This window comes from Gobio gobio (genome assembly GCF_949357685.1).
Source record: "Gobio gobio genome assembly, chromosome: 13".
In the NCBI taxonomy this organism is placed as follows: domain Eukaryota; kingdom Metazoa; phylum Chordata; class Actinopteri; order Cypriniformes; family Gobionidae; genus Gobio; species Gobio gobio.
The window spans coordinates 20,959,613-20,979,145 of NC_137106.1; positions in this window are offsets into that span (position 1 = coordinate 20,959,613).

Sequence of the window (19,533 nt, forward strand, 5' to 3'; positions counted from 1 at the left end):
CACAAACAGAGGGATGCTGATTCGGCATTTTGCTACAAAATGCTGCTGCTGGCTACATTTTGATGATGAGAGATGAATAAAGCAAATATGATAAATTAGACGGCACATAACGCTACTCTAATTAATTATAATGAATCATTTTAGAGTGTTCTGAGGCGTTATTCTTAAATACTGGCTGGTTGATGCATTGCCGGAACAGTTTGCAAATCATCTCATTACTGAACAGAAACTGATCTGGGGTCAGTTCGATGATGGGAGCATTTCTGAATGTGTCCTGCTTGTTCAGCTCTGCAGATGGAATTTCCTCTTAATTGACAGTTATCTCGCTTCATTTGTCAAGCAGACATATGCTTCGAAACGGGGTCTACCTATGATAGTGGCTCCGAGGCAGCACATGGGACGTCTGAGTGAGAGGTTGAAGATGTTATGAAAGATGTTCTCTGGATGGGTCAGTTAGCATGTCACGGTGCCCAACTCTACCACCATTCCCTCCTGTGTTTTGCAGTTGCCCTCTGTATTTTTGAAACGCAATGTTTATAATCTGTCCGAGCATTGATCCACAGACCGTGCTGTCGGGTCAGGCCTTTGTTTCAGCGCGCTACCTTTCAGCTGTCACTTACTGACAGAGCTTAGACACATCCTGTGTAGCTTTAACAGGAGAAAACCATACACCTCTGACCCTTTAAACCCCTCATCTTTTGCTATTCCTCTGAGCAAGAGCCCCTTGTCCATTCACAGGTTTTGTGAATGTACCTAGGGACCTCTCTATTGAGAGAAAGACATCTAAAAGACAGGTACGGATCTCCAGCTCCTGTCTAGATGTCGATCGAGCCAAATGGTCCTGGATTTATTGTATAAGCTCCTCATGCATTGTGCATGTGCGGTAAGAGGCAGAACACAGAGCAAGCCAACAGAGTCAGCAGTTTTTTACAGCTATAGGTTGTTTTCCTCAACAGTATGTTCAGACAACGGCAGACACTATAAGAGAAGTGTCTTCTCTGGGAGCCCCAAGCATTTAGTCCAACCAAAGAGATACAATTTCAAAGAGATACGGTTTGTTTCTTGTGTAAAATAAACACTTTTTTCCCCCAAAGAATGATTGTTCATAGCGGCAACAATTGTCAAGATCCAAAAAGGACCAAAACACATCTTACACAATTCACAAAAGAGATCATAAATGAGATTTCAATATAAGCGTTTTATTTATTTTTTTAAAAAAGGTCTCTCAGCTTGACCAGCAGAAAAGTGATGAAAATCCCTCTAAAACCAGTCAACAGTTCAGTCTAATCAGGTTGAAAGACCACCTATGACCAACAAACCAGGTTAGGCTGATAAGTTATATTCCACAAAGATATATATATAACCACTGTGTTCTGTTTTAATATATACATATATATATATATATATATATATTGATCTATTGATCTATTGAAATCTATTGATATGTATTTTTTTTTACCCTTTACTGTATCAAATGTCGCATTTGGGAAGCATAAGAGATTTCTTTTCAAGAAAAAAAAAATAATAATAATCTTGCAGACCCCAAACTTTTGAATGGTAGTGTGCATTAAAGTTTGAGATATCTCTGATAATCTAATCAAATAACATACAATATCAACTCAAGGGTAACTCTGAATCTTGCTCATGGAGTTTAGAAGTACATAAACAACACGCACAACCAGACGCTCAGAGCCTCTCGGGAGCGCAGTTTTCTGAGTGACGGCATAATGTTGTCTTTGGAGAGAGCTATGGATACTGAGAAAAAGATCACTCATGGAATCAGTGATGTATACATTAAGGGAGGGCTGCTGAGGGAAAAATGGGATTGGCGGAGTCCTTCCCACAGCAACAGACGACAGCCTATTGAATCGACCGCATCCTTGGCTGGGCTACCTAGACCAGGCGATGATGTCATCAGACAGGAGCTCGCCGCTCGAGTCTCCCTCGTAGACTGTGGTGTGCGAGACTGCCGCACTTCCACAGACTCACCTTGAGGCTGTGCCCTCCGCTCTGACATTCACGTGTCTCGTGTTATCAAAACAAAGTCAGGCACGGGCAAGTGCATCATTCATCACAACAAATATGTGGAGAAAATAATTAACAGGGTTTAATCAAAGTCACCAAGCTGAGAACAAGCCTCATTCCAATTGGATCCCAAAGTTCACACGTCTGATAGGAGGTTTTATCATTAGGTTTATCGATTAAAGACATGGACTAGAAAACAGATTCATTTTTTAAGACACCTTGAGAGATAATCAGTGAGGTTATTTTTGTTTAACTACACAACCGACCACCTTTTTTAGTGTATGAAGTTTAGTGTTGAGAGATTTGCATGCACTGTTTGCTTTGTTTGAAACTCATCTTCACCTTGGAGTAAAATAAAATAATAAATCAGAATCAGAATCAGAATCAGAATCAGAATCAGAATGAGCTTTATTGCCAGGTGTGCTTACACACACGAGGAATTTGTTTTGGTTACAGAAGCTTCCAGTACACAATGTAAATTGACAAGACAAGAGACAAGTAACATAAAAATACATTTGTAAGTTAAACACACAATGGTGGAAATGCAATGTGACAGAAGCGCTTCGGATGGAATAGAATATGTACAGATGTTTTGTAAATATAGGTACTATATATAAGTTATAAGGTGCTATATGTGAAATGTCTGAGGTAAAGTATTGCACACATTTATTGCACAGTAGGGTGTATAATATGTATATACGGGTGCTATAGGATCTACAGGTGTTTTAGATATACAAATTTACACATTTTTATTTGTAAAAAATTTATTTACATTTATTTTTTATAAAACGGGATAATGTGAGATTTGTTAGGTTTGTAAATTTTAAAATAAGTAATTCAACTCTGAGTGTGATATAATAATTCATTATGAGAAATTCAATTGTGAGAAATTAGGTTGTGCTTGATATTTTGACATAAGAGGTCAATGTACTATACAAATATAATTTCAGAACTTGAAACTTCCTCATTAGTCCAAAAACAACTTTTATTGAAACCGAGCTTCCAAAATGACTTGTTTTGGAAATTTGTCTCAGCATGAGTAATAATGAGATGAAAGACCGCCTCTTCAGAGGAAAACAAAGGATTACTTAAGCAACAAAACGATAGAGATACCTCTGAGGATTACAAGACATTTTGCAGTGACAAGTTGTGGAAAAACATTCTTTGCATTGCCTTCCTTGTAATCCTAATCGTGGATGAACATACTGTGTCAGTAAGACACTGTTCGTTTGTTCACTTCTTTTTAAAGTGTATTCATTTGAAAAAACAAAAAAAAGACCAACTAAAAAAAGATGAGGAAGTGACGCAGTGACGACTATTGGATCTGTCAATAATGTTGCAACACACAAGTGTGAGTAAAAGTGTTTTTACCATGTGTCACTATTGCTTTGTCTGTTACAGATTCTTTGATATGTACTCACTTTACTGAATGAACAATGAATATAAGAATGACAGTGCGACAAAAAAATGCTACATTTATTCTCACTTTGTTTACACAAAACGCTGCAAGTTATCCTGTCAACTATATCTACTTTTTTAACTTATAAAGCGTAATACGCATAAATGCATAAATGGCAAATGTTTCAACTATGTAACAAGATAAACACATTTATCTAGCGTCTTTGTTTCAACACTAATATAATGTAATAAAATACAATGCAACCTCACAAATACTTAAATGAATAAATATAAATAAAGATGATTCATTACAAAGCTTTCACAGACTGGAGTATCCTTGGTTTGACTTCTAATTCACTATCAGACTCTGGCTCAAAAATGAATGGTGAACATCGAAAGTTTTCAAAACGTGTAGTGTAGACATTGAAAATAATTTTAATATTCAAAACTGTTACCCAACCAACTGTTTACTTCCAAGTCTTGAATGTGGAGAGGGTCAAAATCCAATGCAATCTCATGAGTATTCGTACGTATTTTACATACAGTTTGGTTCTACATTTACTTACATTTCCAAAGACACTGAAATGTACAACATAGAGATATTGACAGCACTAAAACTTAAATAATTTACAGACGCACCAATGTGGGTAACACTTTATAATAACTCACGCTGTGAATCATTTGTTAAGCATTAGTAAATAGTTAATTCATCATTTATAAAGCTTTGTCTCTGCATTAATAGACAATAGTAAGCAGTTTATAAATACAGCTGTAAATGCTTTATTCTAGATTTATAATCATATCTATAATGCGTTTAATAATTGTATTTTCATACTTTATTAATGATCAATTTATCATTTAGTATTTCATTATTTACAAACCAGTTGGCAATGCTTCATAAGATCATTTAGAACGTGTAGGTAAATGATTAATAAACGATTAAAATGTGCATTTATACATATTATTTAGACATATAGTAATAGTTACTCAGTGTGTTAATAAATGCATTATTAACATGTATTCCTACTGTAATTCATGATTAATTAAGGTAGTTATAAAACATTTAGTAGTTGTCAGTTAAATATATTTGTTAGCTCATCTAAAGTGAGGACTGTTTATGCCTCGTAAAGCTATGGATAACTGCTCAAAATATCAATTTAATGCTACGGTATATTGTTACTAAAATTGCAATTTTACCACACATATCTGTCCATTATGTTTTGTATTCACTTTAATATGGTTTTGTTTGGGTTGGGGGTAGGGTTAAGGGATCTAAAAAGGCAATTATACAAATATCATTATGATACAAAAGATTTGTGAATATTTAAAAAAAATTTAGGTAAGTAATAAGGTACGAGAGGCTGTGCTGTATCGTGAAAAATTAACGGCTAAAAGGCATTGTGGCGCGAAGCATATAAAACGGTTCCCACACAATACAAAAATTAAATCCAAAAAAATATGTATCAATGTAACTTTCATGTAGTAAAATCACTAAAAGCCTTCCTTCCGCTGGAAAAAAATTGTCCCTGACTGTGATTAGATGGCGGCAAAGACTGTCTTTATGAGTGAGTCAGTAAGTAGTGAAGAGTTTTATATTGAAAGGACTGAAAATTGTTGTGAACACGAAGCAAGACACAAGTGATAAATGCTTTGACTAGCGCTGTCAGTGTCAGGACACAGGAAAACCTATTCTATTCAGAACACCCAACTATTACAAAGACAAGATATTGCAGCAGACATTCAAATTGATTTTTTTATTATGAATATAGGACTGACCTAAAGGAAAATCCTATATTTAAATGCAGGTAATACTCTGGCTCACTTGATCTCTCTCACACAATACTCTACATAATACAGTAGGCTTCAATGAACAATATCAATGAGAACAAACATGTTTACATTGGTAAGTGTGGTTGCTAAAAGTGTTGTGTAGTGATACACAGAAACGTTGGGTGAAACGGTCATAGGTCATGCTGTTTTATTGTGAATAAAACACAGTAGGGCTGAAACGATTCCTCGAGTTACTCAAATTAAAAAAATCATTGAGGCAAAATCATAAAGACACAGAACTCTCATTTCACGGTAAAACGCAATGAATGCGTGTCATTCTTTAACTTTCGTTTTCAGCTCATTTCAAGATCAAAGACCGCAATGCGAGAGAGAGCGGCATCAGCACTGTTTAATGATATCTCCGAAATACACCATTAAAATGTTCTCAAAGCTAAGCGCAACACATAGCAGAACAAGCTGAAACTGTTGTGTGCGCGTGATGCGCAGCGCTTCTGCTTTCAGAGCTGCGTGCTTTCATTGATTTGCGTAATTTAAATCTCACACTTTAATCATATTTATAGCTCCTAACTTAATAAAACAAGCTGTGTTCCTATGATGAATGATTAGCTCAAAATGTAGATCTGTATGTGAGAGCTACTTTATCTGAATTAAATACAAACATCTCTGGCTTTTCCTCACGCTCCAGCGGTTTCTCATCCATGTGCTGTAGGTAGGTTGTCGACCCTGGTTTAGGTTATTCAATGTAATTTCGACAAAAAAGATTTTTAAAGCAACCTACTTCAGTGTAACTAATATGTTACGATAGCATTGCACTTAACACTGAGAATGTGAATAATTGTAATGTGACGATCGGTTGCGGATATCTAAATCAGAAAATCACAGGACTGTGACGTTAGAGCTGATCCGCGCATCTCTAGTATGCCCATCTCTACTCTTGTTCTTATTCCAAGTTACCTTCCTGTCCAATATTTTTTGCTTCTTACAAAAGCCACAAAGCCTTCCAAGAAGACAGTAAAGGCTTATGTCATGCCTGAGCTGAAGCTGAAACTTGAAAGTTAAGTTGCACAACATAAATGCTATGTTTAGGCATTATTATTATTTATAAACTATTATTTTCATTTATATGTAGTAGGTTTAGTTTTAGGTTGTACTATGTTTACCTTTTAAAAGTAATTTGAAATTGATTTTTATATTTTTATGATTTTTTTATTTATATATTATATAAATTAATTATATAAATTAATTAATTATATAAATTATATAAATTAATAAAGTAATTTGAAATTGATTTTTATGTTTTTATGATTTTTTTATTTATATATTATATAAATAAAAAAATCATAAAAATATAAAAATCAATTTCAAATTACTTTTAAAAGGTAAACATAGTACAACCTAAAACTAAACCTACTACATATAAATGAAAATAATAGTTTATAAATAATAATAATAATAATAATAATAATAATAATAATAAGGCAGTAATTTGAAATTGATTTTTATATTTTTATGATTTTTTTATTTATATATTATATAAATAAAAAATCATAAAAATATAAAATTCAATTTCAAATTACTGCCTTATTATTGCCATATTATATTCAAAATGCAAATAGAAATATTATTTTAAAATTATTATTATTTAGTTTAGTTTTCACAGATATTAATGTATGCGATTTCAGCAATAAAACTTAAAATATGCACTATATTAGCTTATTCATTATATTCTACTTAACCTGTTAATGATGTCTTGATTTATTTAATGTAACTATGTTTAAATAAATCTGTCATGAAAATGACAGTCACTGTGTATATTATATTATTATATTTCAACAACGAATTGGAGAAAAAAAAACATTTTATAATTAGATTTAGAAGTTATTGAAAAATCTGCCTTATGTGAAGTTTACATGTTTGCATACAATGTGTTATTTGAGTGTTGATTATTATACCTAAAAATAAATTGCAACTAAATTTAGGCTAATAGGCTCTGTTGTTAACCTTTAATATTAATGTGCATGTAAGGGCTCCCTATATATTTTACAGCAATATCTTCAATAAACTTTTAGTTATAATTTAAGTAATTTAAGGACAGGCTTTTTTTTTTTCCAGAAAACCACTGTTTCATAAAAATAAATAAAAAGCAATTTTGTAAAACTGCTGTACCGAACCCGTACCGAACCGTGACTTCAAAACGGAGGTACGTACGGAACCCCTAATGTTTAAATTTAAATGGTGACAATATTGTATGTTTCAGCATCTATCAAAAACATACAAAATTATACATTTTGTACCAGTAAATTAACATATTAACAATGAGACCAGGCTGCAAAAAACGCACTTCTAAATTAGGGTGTTTTTTTTATTTAAAATCTTGCTAACATTATAAGTGGACCTCAAAGAACATTATACTTTTATTTTATTTATTTATTTTTATACAGTTTATGATCCCTTTAAGTTGCACTTGTGAGAAATGACCACATATATGGAGATGTAATGTCAAAATTACCTTTTTCATTTAATGCATGGCGGAATCCAGCGTCCAAATTTTAGTGCTGAACTTACTAAAGGAACTATGCAAACTAAGTAAACATGCCAAACATGGCAATTCGCAACTATTTTAAATTTTACTAGCCCCTTGACGGTTTTGGTTAAGGGTGGGGTTAGGGTGAACCGTCAAGCTTACTTTCCCAAATGTGAATGTTTGTACAAGTGTTATAACCAGGCATACATTAATTCAGTGTTTTCTTTTTTTTATTCTAAGTATACCAGATTGTGGCAGTCTGCTGCTCCTCCAATTTTCAGATCCGATTTGTGAGACTTGCACTAATTGCTTTGTGCAAATTGTGTTCAGCCAGAATTTCTGTTCGATTTTCAACCTGAAACATAATTATTTTATGTTTTGGTGAATTGATGTTGAATTTGTACTATTCTATATAATTTGATCATCATTTAAAGGTGCAGTATGTAACTTTTCCGTCCACTAGAGGTTGCCTATTCAAAACAAAGGCGTAGTTTGATAACGCCACATTTGAGCGCAGAATATTGGGACATGTGGTCTTCACCTCACAGCCGGTGGAAAAGAATCGGGATAGGACTCAGGCAGAAATCATGTTCATATATGCGATTATTAACGTTACTGTAGTGTGAAGCAGAGCAGGTTGTGGAGCTGGAGCGATTGTTAATAAGATGAACGCAACACACGCCTCGCGAGCAGCAGGACTTTTATTATGACAGTCGCCGGCGCCACTTCTGCTTTTCCGGTCATGAGTATGAGGTAACGCAGCTCTGTTTATCATATTAGATCTGAGTGTGTTTGCAATGATGTTATGACGTTACTCTGTGTGTTCGCTCTGCGGCTGGTATGACACTTGTTGCACACTGCAGTAAGAGTAAAGCGTTTCTGCAAAATAAAACCGTAAATCGAGGGGAGCGCAGATATGACGCCATTGACAGGCGACTCCCTCACACGTCCCGTTTCTTGGTTAAAATAGCAATTTTCTGCTATTTTTCAAATATCTATTTACCACCTGCTTTCTGTATTTTAAGAATAACACGCATCTATAATTAGTCTAATTGAAAGAAGGCAAGTTTACACCGACACTAATTACAATGACTTCATTTAAATACAACTCAGTGCTATTTCAAAGCATTTACAGCTTAGTTAAACTAGATTGTGGGTGGTTATTGAACAAGACAGGGTTTTGCACTGAAATCGGCAAAAGTGGTGCAACTGTTTAGTGAACTCGCCCCTCTGTTTTCTATTCCTTTCCTCTTTTTCATCCCATTCTTAATCCTCTTTCATCGTATAATGGCATTTTCCGCACAATGATGCAGCAGACGAAAGGGACACTTGAAAGCGTGACCTCATGTCTGAGATCTGATTTCATGCGCAGGACAAGGCGCTGCTTCTGTTTGGCAAACAACAAGACATGCCAGTCAACCCACATGAGATCATTATAGCATCTCCCATGGATGTGCATCTGCATCAGTGTGGATTTCTATATGGTGCAAGGGACAATGTAAGAAATCAGCTTAAGGGCTGCATTTGCATGCCAGCTTGCATGAGAGTTTTTTTTGTTAACAGTGGCTCTTTAAGCCATCGGTCGGCTGTGTTTTTCCAGCTGCTGCTCCTGGCATTGCTCTTCACAAAAGGACAGAATGCTTTAGAGAATGGGCAGGACTTACAAAAACAGGACTGTGCCTTTCAAGGAGGTCGCCAAGCTGCTCACGGTTATTATTGAATAATGTTCTTTCCTGGAAGGTGCTTTTTAAATCAGCACATGCAATGCTCTGGCACCTCACAACATTAAAAACACTTAAATTACACATTAATGAATAAATGTATATTTAATTTTCTATGTAAAGACAAAAAAAGAGACTAAATATTATATTGTACTCTGGCCTCTGAAAGTATTTGAACACTTAAGCCACAATTTAAAAAATGTACACATTTTTACAAAACCGTAAATAGTTTAATCAGTGGTAGTCCAATTCATCATCAACATTATTAAGTCCTTTTAACAACCATTTTTTTTTCTTAATTGCAAATTTAGATTTTGTGCTATCATTCAAAACCTAACAAACTTCAATACAGTCAATACACATCAATCCTTCTTCCAAAACGTGTTTTTGTCTTACCCTGATTCAATATGGTAAGCCTGTTATAAGAGTTTATATTTTAGACCTGACAGGATGGTTCACAGCCCAACGGAGCAGTATCAGACTCATATTCTGACTAGAATTGAGTATGACGACGTCAGGCTAGGTTGCTGTAGTGGTATGCTGGAATCTATTTTCATGTCTATTAATGGGTATAGCTACAATAATGTCTTCAATTAGTCATCTTAAGATCCTTTCCATCTCGTTATATCTCTTAAACCTTTTAGGGAATGTTTTATGAGCAGAATAACCACATTCAGTCCCAAAAGGACCCATGTCACACCTCTCTTCATCTCTCTGCACTGGCTACCACTCGCTGCTCGCATCAAGTTTAAGGCGCTGACGCTTGCCTACAGAGCCACCACGCGCTCAGCTCCTGCATACTTTGACTCGATTCTACAAATCCACACCCCCCACCAGAAGCCTTCGCTCAGCTAAGGAGCGATGGCTTGTGGTACCATCAAAGAGAGGCAAAAAATCCCTTTCCAGAACATTTTCATTCAATGTTCCCAGCTGGTGGAACGATCTTCCCACCGCCATCCGAAACGCAGAAACATTGACAACTTTCAAAAGTCAACTAAAAACTCAGCTCTTCCGTGACCACTTAACCTCATAAAAAAAAAAAAAAAAAACGTTCTTTTCCCCTTTCTTCCCTCCCTACTCTAGCCTGTGCTACACTGAGCAATGTAAACGGTCTCAGTTTCAGGCACTTGTTGCGCTTATTTGATTCTGCATGACCAATCGCTTCCTGTACTCCCAAGTTGTAAGTTGCTTTGGATAAAAGCGTCTGCTAAATGCATAAATGTAAATGTAAATTCATCAGCACAGTCACGCAGAGCCAAAGCACAAGCAAAACAATGTTCTTCTGCAATATGCATGCAGTCAAGACCATTGCCATATCAGCCAGCAAGACCTTTAATTTATACAGTTAACTCTGATAAAATGAGCGAAAATCAAGCAACTCTTTTGAGAAAGTTAATCGACATAAAATATATATATTGTTAGAAAGGTGTCAGAATACACATCGCAATTTGTTGCGTACATGTGGCTGCATGTGCCTACCTAAGCTTTGTTGCAGACCATGTACAATCTTTCATGGAAAAGGTATTCCCTGGTGGCCGTTGCCTCTTTCAGCAGGATAATGCGCCCTGCCACAAAGCAAAAACAGTTCAGGAATGGTTTGAGGAGCACAACAACGAGTTTGAGGTGTTGACTTGGCCTCCAAATTTCCCAGATCTCAATCCAATCGAGCATCAGTGGGAAGTCACAAACACTGGTGATTATCTGGAAAGGTCTTTTTAAAGCAATATCCCTAAATTTCAACTCAGGAAGTCCCTAGTGACATATAAGGAACACCCAGGTTCAGTCATGTGACAATTTGTGCATTTTTTGTTGCCATGGCAACATTTCCAAAATGGTGGTCTGTCTGGTTAGCACATGTTGCAGTGTGAGCAATTTTTTTATACGCTTGTTTTTGTTACTAAAGGTATGTTTCAACCCATGCAACAATTCTAACATTTTAATAATGTATCATAGATTACACTTAACCTGATTTTAATACATTTCTTAAACAAATTGATATAAAACAAGTTACGAAAATATTGTGGTGACATATGTCACATCAGGCTGTTAACCTTAAAACAGTGGTGACATGTCACATCGGGCTGTTAACCTTACAACAGTTGGTTGAATTTTGATGTTATGTATTTGTCATATTAAGAAAAATATTAATGAGCTGCTCAATTAATTTAGGAGATTCAATATTTTTTTTAGTGTTATATATGTTCTCTATGTTTTATATAAAATCTGGGACTCAGAAAAATGTTAACAGCACTGTTTAATATAATTGAAATATTGATTGGTATTGATCTGCGGATGATCTGCACCAAATGTCAGGAAATCATGCATACATGGGAAAATGACAAAATGACATACCATGGTGGCTGACAATATGCCACGCATAAAGTTTTCAGACTTTACTAGCATCTCTACATTTCACTGACAACAATGATTCTTAAAATCAGCAAGCAGGGGATAAGTGTTGGAAGATCCGTCTATGGCTTGATATGTTTTGTTAATATTTTTTAATAATATGCATCATTTTGAAAAATGTTGTGGAAAAGAAAAGAAACAGAAAAAAAATTATTAAGGGTTTTTTATAAAACTGAGAAATAAATGCCCAATGTGACATATATGTAACATAAAAAATGTATCATAAACGCCCAATGTCACATATGTGTAACATTACAGATCTTTCACAAGGAAGGGTTGTATTTCAAAAACAACTGCAGAAACATGTTACAAGTGGTCCATTAAGCCTGTTTTATATGCCCCATAATTTTCCTATAAGGATAAATTGGTCCGGGTTCTTATGGGTTAATGTTGAAAAACCTCATAAAATGAAAATTTCATGTCATGGGATCTTTAAGTTATTTTTTATGAAATCAGAGAGCTTTCTGTCCATCCATTGACAGCTACGCAGCTATCACTTTGATGCTTCAAAAAGAGATTGTAAAACTAATCCATTTGAATTGAGCGGTTTAGTCAAATTTTTCTGAAGAGACATGATCACTTTATATGATGAACAGATTTAATTTAGGCTTTTATTCACATATAAACATTAATCAACTCACACATCGGTTGTGGTAAATGGAAGCTCAAGCATGTTTGCTTGACGTGCGAGAACCAATGAGGATAATTCTTGTGTGTTACGCAGCTTATTTTAGCTTCCGCAAGAAACAAGGAGATTCATTATTGTGTTATGCAGCACGTTTAAACTATGAGGTTCATTCTCATGTTACGTAGCATGTTTGAGCTTCTGCAAGAACCAATGAGGTTTGTTCTCACACGTTAAGCAAGCTTCTGAATATGTTCGCTGATGTTTATATGTGAATAAAAGACTAAATTAAATCTGTTCATCATATAAAGCGATTGAGTCTCTTCAGAAAATTTCGACTAAACCACTCAATTAATATGGATTAGTTTTTTATGATTTCTTTAAGAACTTTAGGAAGCATCAAAGTGGTAGTTGCATAGCTGTCAACAGAGGGACAGAAAGCTATCAGATTTAAATAAAAAAGATCTTCATTTGAGTTCCGAAGATGAGAAAAAGTCTTATGGGTTTAGAGCGACATGAGGGTGAGTAATTAATGACAAACCCTTTAAGGATACTGTAGCTGCTGGTGATTTGCAGCCTTGCATTACTGTGACAGATGCACTGATTATTGACAAAGAGTGACTCAACAATGTCGTCATTGTCTTATGGTTATATCTGTTGATATGCGAACAGCCAGTGAGAGAGATGCTTCATCTTTCAATATCACTGCACCATAAAGAGTCTCTGAGCAACTCTGTCCCAGCAATGTTTACTGGTAATGCTTTTGTCATCATTATCATGTCAGTGCTGGCTAACCAGAACAAACTGCAGATCGCCGAGTATGTCACCCATCTACTCCTGCCGCATGGAATTACATCACCCCCCCATTTATCTTTATGAGCCATGGTCACCCATCTCTAGACACACTGGCCTCACAAACATAAACAGGAACCATGTAACGACTGTACTACCACTTGAAGATTCTTATGTTGTTTGTTTTATATATAGTGAAGCATATACAGTACAGTAGCTGTGGATAAGCCGCTGTAAAACAGTCAATATACTGTATGCACACCTTGGACTGCACATCACTTGAATTCTTCAATGGCAGGTAATATACTTCAGTGGCATGATAATGAACTAATGATCTATATTTCCTATATTTATAAATCAAACAATCTCTTTGCGCTGTGCCCAAGGACAGCCCTTAACTAAGATATATTTGTCTCCATTTCACATTCGTTTCTTCGTTCATAAGAAAAGAAAAATATTGCTTGTGAAATTTGTTTGTAAATGTATCAAAGGGTTTTGCTTTGACCTGTAGACGGTGTTGTACATCTTGTAAGTAAAGTTTCTTAGACAAAACCCTTTTGTAAAAAAGACAAAAAACAAAAATAATTTTGTCAATCATAAACAGCTACAAGTAGACAAAATTAAAGGATTAGTTCACTTCAAAATGAAAATTTCCCTGATATTTTACTCACCCCCATCTCATCCAAGATATTCATGTCTTTCTTTCTTCAGTCGAGAAGAAATTGAGGAAAACATTCTAGGATTTTTCTCCCTTTCTTCCTACCATGGCAACCAAAATGTTGAAGGTCCAAATCAATGCAGTTTCAAATCGCTTCGAAGGGCTTCAGAGCCTCTGCGCGATCCCAGACGAGGAATAGGGTCTTATCTAGCGAAACGATCGATCATTTTCAAAAACAAAATTAAAAATGAATATACTTTTTAACCTAAATTGCGCTGCTCTATGACATGCCAAGGATTGCGCAATCACGTTGTAAAGGTCACTCTATACGTACGTGGAAGTACCTCCCCCGTATTTACAAAGCGCACATGCGAAGACTGTTTTATTTTTTTTTGCCCTTTAGCAAAAAAAAAAGAAGGTAAAACAACGATGTAGGACGATGTTTAAGTTGAAAAAGGAGTGTTTTTGGTAAAGGCTGTTTTTATTAGTCCTCGCACGTTCGCTTGGGTTGGTACCTTCTGCCTACGTCTGGCGTGACCTTTCCGACGTGATAGTGCAATCCTTGGAACATAGCAGAGCAGCACAAGATGAGCAATTTATTGCAATTAATGCAATTAATAGCAATTAATGACCGATCGTTTCGCTAGAGACCCTATTCCTCGTCTGGGATCGTGCAGTGAAGCCCTTCGAAGCCCTTTGAAACTGCATTGATTTGGACCTTAAACATTTTGGTAGCCATGGAAGGCTATGATGGGGGAAAAAATCCTGGAATGTTTTCCTCAAAAAACGTAATTTATTTTCGACTGAAGAAAGAAAGACATGAATATCTTGGATGAGATGGGGGTGAGTAAAATATCAGGGAAATTTTCATTTTGAAGTGAACTTATCATTTAACTATATTCACCAGAAAGGATGTTTTATTTTAGATTTTTTTTTTAAATCATAAAAACATAACCAATTTTTTATCATCTTGCTTTCACCAAAAGTGATTTTACCATGGTAAAATCCCTGTTACATAGAGATTCTCGTAGCTTACTGCTTTATTTAGGAACCGAGAAAGGCTTTGACTCTGACTAGCTTTCACTCAACACTAAATAAGTTACTTGAATACATTATTTTTCTCCTGAGCTAAAGAAATCTTTTCCATATACTCGTGCACTGAGTTGCTTTAGAGTGCCTATAGTGGGGATCCTTGAAGTGTCTGATTTGTTTGTGTGAATAATGGATTTGGGCTTCTTACACTGCTTATGATGAGAGACTTACATTACAAATCTTCCCAGGCTGAGGATGCAGAGCTCACCTTCGAATGAACCCACTCATATTTGGACACTGGGGCTTTTTCTCATGTTACCTCAAAGGGGACTGCGTTACAGAAGCTGGCTACTGCGACGCGCTCCTTATGCTGTAAGCCGAGCTGCCGAAGGGCCCGATGATGTAATGCTGTGCACTCAGCAAAGAGCTCTGATGATTTCAGCCTCTGCAGAGCCATCAAAATCACTCTCATCATATCACACTTTCTTTCTTGCAATACCTCAATGGCAAAAAAAAAAAAAAAGTTGTGCATTTAAAGTAAACAATCTTAAGTAATAGTAATAGTAAGAGTCATTAAATAAAACTTTGTTTTGTGAAAATAGTAAATATTTCCCCCCCAAAACCATATGAAACCAACATGAATACATTCTAAGAACACATGTTTTAAAGGTTTAGTTCACCCAAAAATGGGAGTAATTAATTATTTACCCTCATGTTCCAAACCATAGACCATAAAAAAATATGGACGATGCGACTTCCGCTGACGAGAGTTGCGCAGTAGAGAGCAGGAAGTAAATAATGTTGGTGTGAAATAAACAGTTATGGAAATGTAGAAATGAAAACAAAAGCTCCAATCTCCTCACAAAAATCCAGAAAAAAAGTCAGTTAGTGCTTCAGTGACAACTTCACTCAGAGAAGCCCCCGTTTTTTTTATAGCATTTTTTTATAGCATCAAATAACTAACTAAAACTAAACTTATTTAAAAAATTAACACTTGAAATGAAATCATCATCATAAAAACTGCCTAAAATGACAGAAACCATTTATTTGATTATTCAGTTTGTCTCGCATCCATTGTAATACATGGAGGGGTGGGGTTTAGGAGCTATACTGGGACCAACCACCGGGGGCGATCGAGGCGTGGAGGCTTCAGTTTCTGAGAGGAGTGCTGCAGGCTTGTTCCAAACCCACAAGTCCTTCATTCATCTTCGGAACACTAATTAAGATATTTTTGATTAAAACAGGAGCTTTCTGACCCCTGATAGACTGGGCACTTTCAGACCCAGAAAGGTAAAGACATCGTTAAAATAGCCCACGTGACTGCAGTGGTTCAACCTTAAATGTTATAAATCGACGGGAGTACTTTTTGTGAGGCAAAAAAAAAAAAGCCTTTATTCAACCATTTTTTCTCTTCAATGAAAGTCTCCTATGCTGTTCAAGAGTAATCATAGTGCAGTGCTTCAATGTCAGAACGGCAGCTATTGGCATCATTTAGTTTCACTTCAGCTATTAAAAAAAGAGACCTCCACTCGTATTTGTATTTCATGTTTGTGCATTTTGGGGGTGGCGCAAAGCAGAGAGGGTGTTTGTTGGGGTGGATTTCAAATATCAACAATGTTTCTCTGAAATCGCTTTGAAAAATGATGAAATAGTCATAATTTACTTACCCACAAGTTGTTCAAAACCTCTATGAATTTCTTTCTTCTGCCCAACACAAAAGAAGATATTTTGAAGAATATGGGTAACCAAACAGTTGATGGACCCCATTGGCTTCCATAGTATGGAAAAAAAATACTATGGAAGTCAATGAGGCACATCAACTGTTTGGTTACTGACATTCTTAAAAATATCTTCTTTTGTGTTCAGCAGAAGAAATTCAATTCATACAGATTTGGAACAACCTGAGGATGAGTAAATGATGACAGAATTTTCATTTTTGGGTGAACTATCCCTTTAAAAATTGCGGGGTTTGGGGGCTAGAATATTGGAAATGGGGGACCTTGGAGTTACGAAGCGCAAGCAATCTAAAGCTTCATCAGAGGAAGGTGACGTGAATATCAGCTGCAGTGCCACATGTGCTGTGGTAAAGAGACTCACGTCTGACTCATTTATCACATCATCTATATACACTGGCATCAGTCTTTTGGAGGGGAATGTGGTCATAACCTCAAATGAACCTTTGGATACACGTGCACCTGTTTTTAAGGGTTTGTTGGCACGTAATGAAAGGTGGCCCTTAATTCATATCCTCTCAGGGGGGCACAGCTGGGCAGTAAACTTATGCCCTTTTCACTCAGTTGTCAGTTTCAGTGAAAATTCTGAAGTACGGTTTCAGATGATATATCCAACAGGAAGTGAACCATGTTTAGTGAATGTGCGAATGCAAAACCGCCTTTCTAGTCCTCTCCCTGCCCCGTCTCCCCTTTAACGCTCGGAGGGGGCTTGTCAGAAAGCCTGCAAGAAGCCACATGAGTCATGCAAACACTTGTTGTGATGTCATGAGCAGTTGAACAGCACCTGTCTCCCAAGAACAAAGTCAGAGGCGGTTCGCGCTTGCTGCCTTATGGGCAAGATTTCATCAGCTACATGTTAGGTCACAGAGGAGCCATTTCCAAAAACAGCTTTGGCAGGAGGAGACGCAGTTCCAGCATTCTAACTGTGAAGTAGCATAGTTTAAACAGGGTCAATTACAAATCCCTGTTCGAGTTCCCGTCATAAAGTGACTTTATATCCAGCAAATAACAAGTTCAAAGTGAACACCTTGTAATAATTAAGGAACATTTGGGGTGAATAGTGTAATTCCACAGTCAATTTTAAAACAGCTGCAATGACAAAAGAACAAAAGAATTGCATAAAAAAACATACATCATTTTATAAATAAAAATGCATAAAATACACGCATTAATGCAGCAATTTCAAAAAATATATATAAAATATATGTAATTTATAAACACTGTAGTACATGAGGATTTAATTCATTTGACTAAGGAATTACAGATTACAATATTTCCAAAATGAAACGTCAAATAATTGTATCACTTAATACAACTAAATTTGTTAAACGGTTGTCTTTCAAATTCCCTCTACACACAATATAGCGCTACAACCAACCAGAGCAACGAAGAAGGTGAAGCGGAGCTAGTTGATAGATTAAACTTTCGCCGTATCCGGTCGGCAAAACTCAGAACACATCTTTCTTTCTTAAGAATGGATTCAGTGTCGTTCTTTGTTCTCAAAGAAAAGCTTAACCCCAAGTCTTCCAGAGTCGCGGCCAAAGCCATTTCCAGACCACTGTTCGCCAGCATCTTTGTTTACAAGTAGCACGTGGAACCGCCGCAACTCTGCCGTTATTATGTTAAGCCCACCTACCGACTCCATACACAATGTGATTGGCCTGACCAGAGTTTGGTTTTTCCAGCTCGCAAGCCAACAGAGAGTTGCTAGACGAATTAGATTTGCTGCCGCTGGGGTGCGTCTAGATTTCTAGGCTAGCGGAATAAGTCCCGCCTTCTAAATAAAAGAGACAATCACAGTCATTGCGTCACTTCTGCTGTTAGAAGCTGCCTTTAAAAACAGTTTGTCTTACTACAGTAAATTCATGAGTTGTGTCTTCTAACTGGTTTATTCTTAGAGCAATGCTTTTCCTTTTTTTTTTGCATCAATATATTCAGAATGTCAGCGCTGTTTCATCTGGCTTTAAACTAGTTTATAGTAGAGCTAGAGAATTCAGCGCTGGATTCAAACGCTTCTTAGTGGACCGCGATGTGATCAAGATCGGCCCGCATTGCTCTGGGTGCGCTCGTTGTTTATTTTTCTGAGCTGATAAGTGGTCCGCGCAACGCACTTCAAGTAAGTTCCGTTCCGCTTTTGGGTGTTTGCCAGTTGATGTTTCTCATATGCAACACAAATGACAGTGCATAAACAAAGAGAGTTGGGCAACTTTGTGGTGGCACCAGTGCGTCAAAAAAGCACAGACACAAAAAAGATCGCAAAATTATACCAGTTAGTCGCCGGTTTGAGCCTCAAGTTACAGTGGATCTCTAATGACAAGTTGGGGCTATTTATAGAATGTGTTTAGCGGGCAACTCACAGACTCCACACGGGGGCACCGCGTTGGAGACCACTGCGCTAGACGGATGTGTTCGACCGTTGTCTTTCTTTCAGCGTCTTGTACATGAAAGCATTATAAAAACTCAAGTAAAAAGAAATTCATGCATCTCTAGACCTTGCGTTTTTGCTCTACTGATCTGCTTCTCACATTTTTAACAGTAAAAACGCGTTCTGTGTGGTCCAGCACTTATAGCTGGGTAATAGCTTGTTGCTTACTGGTTTAAGTAAAACAAATTAACCAGATAAGGCTCTGTTCACATTTAATGTATTTCTAAGACTGTTTTAATCTTGCAAGCAAAAAATCTGAAAAAAATAGCACACCTCTCTTCAACAATTCACACAATTTGAGCTATCATTCATGTCCGTATGTATTATGGTGTAATACATGGACTTTGTTCAAATTTAAGTATGAGTATGCGCAAAGTATACGCAATAGTAACAGCAAATC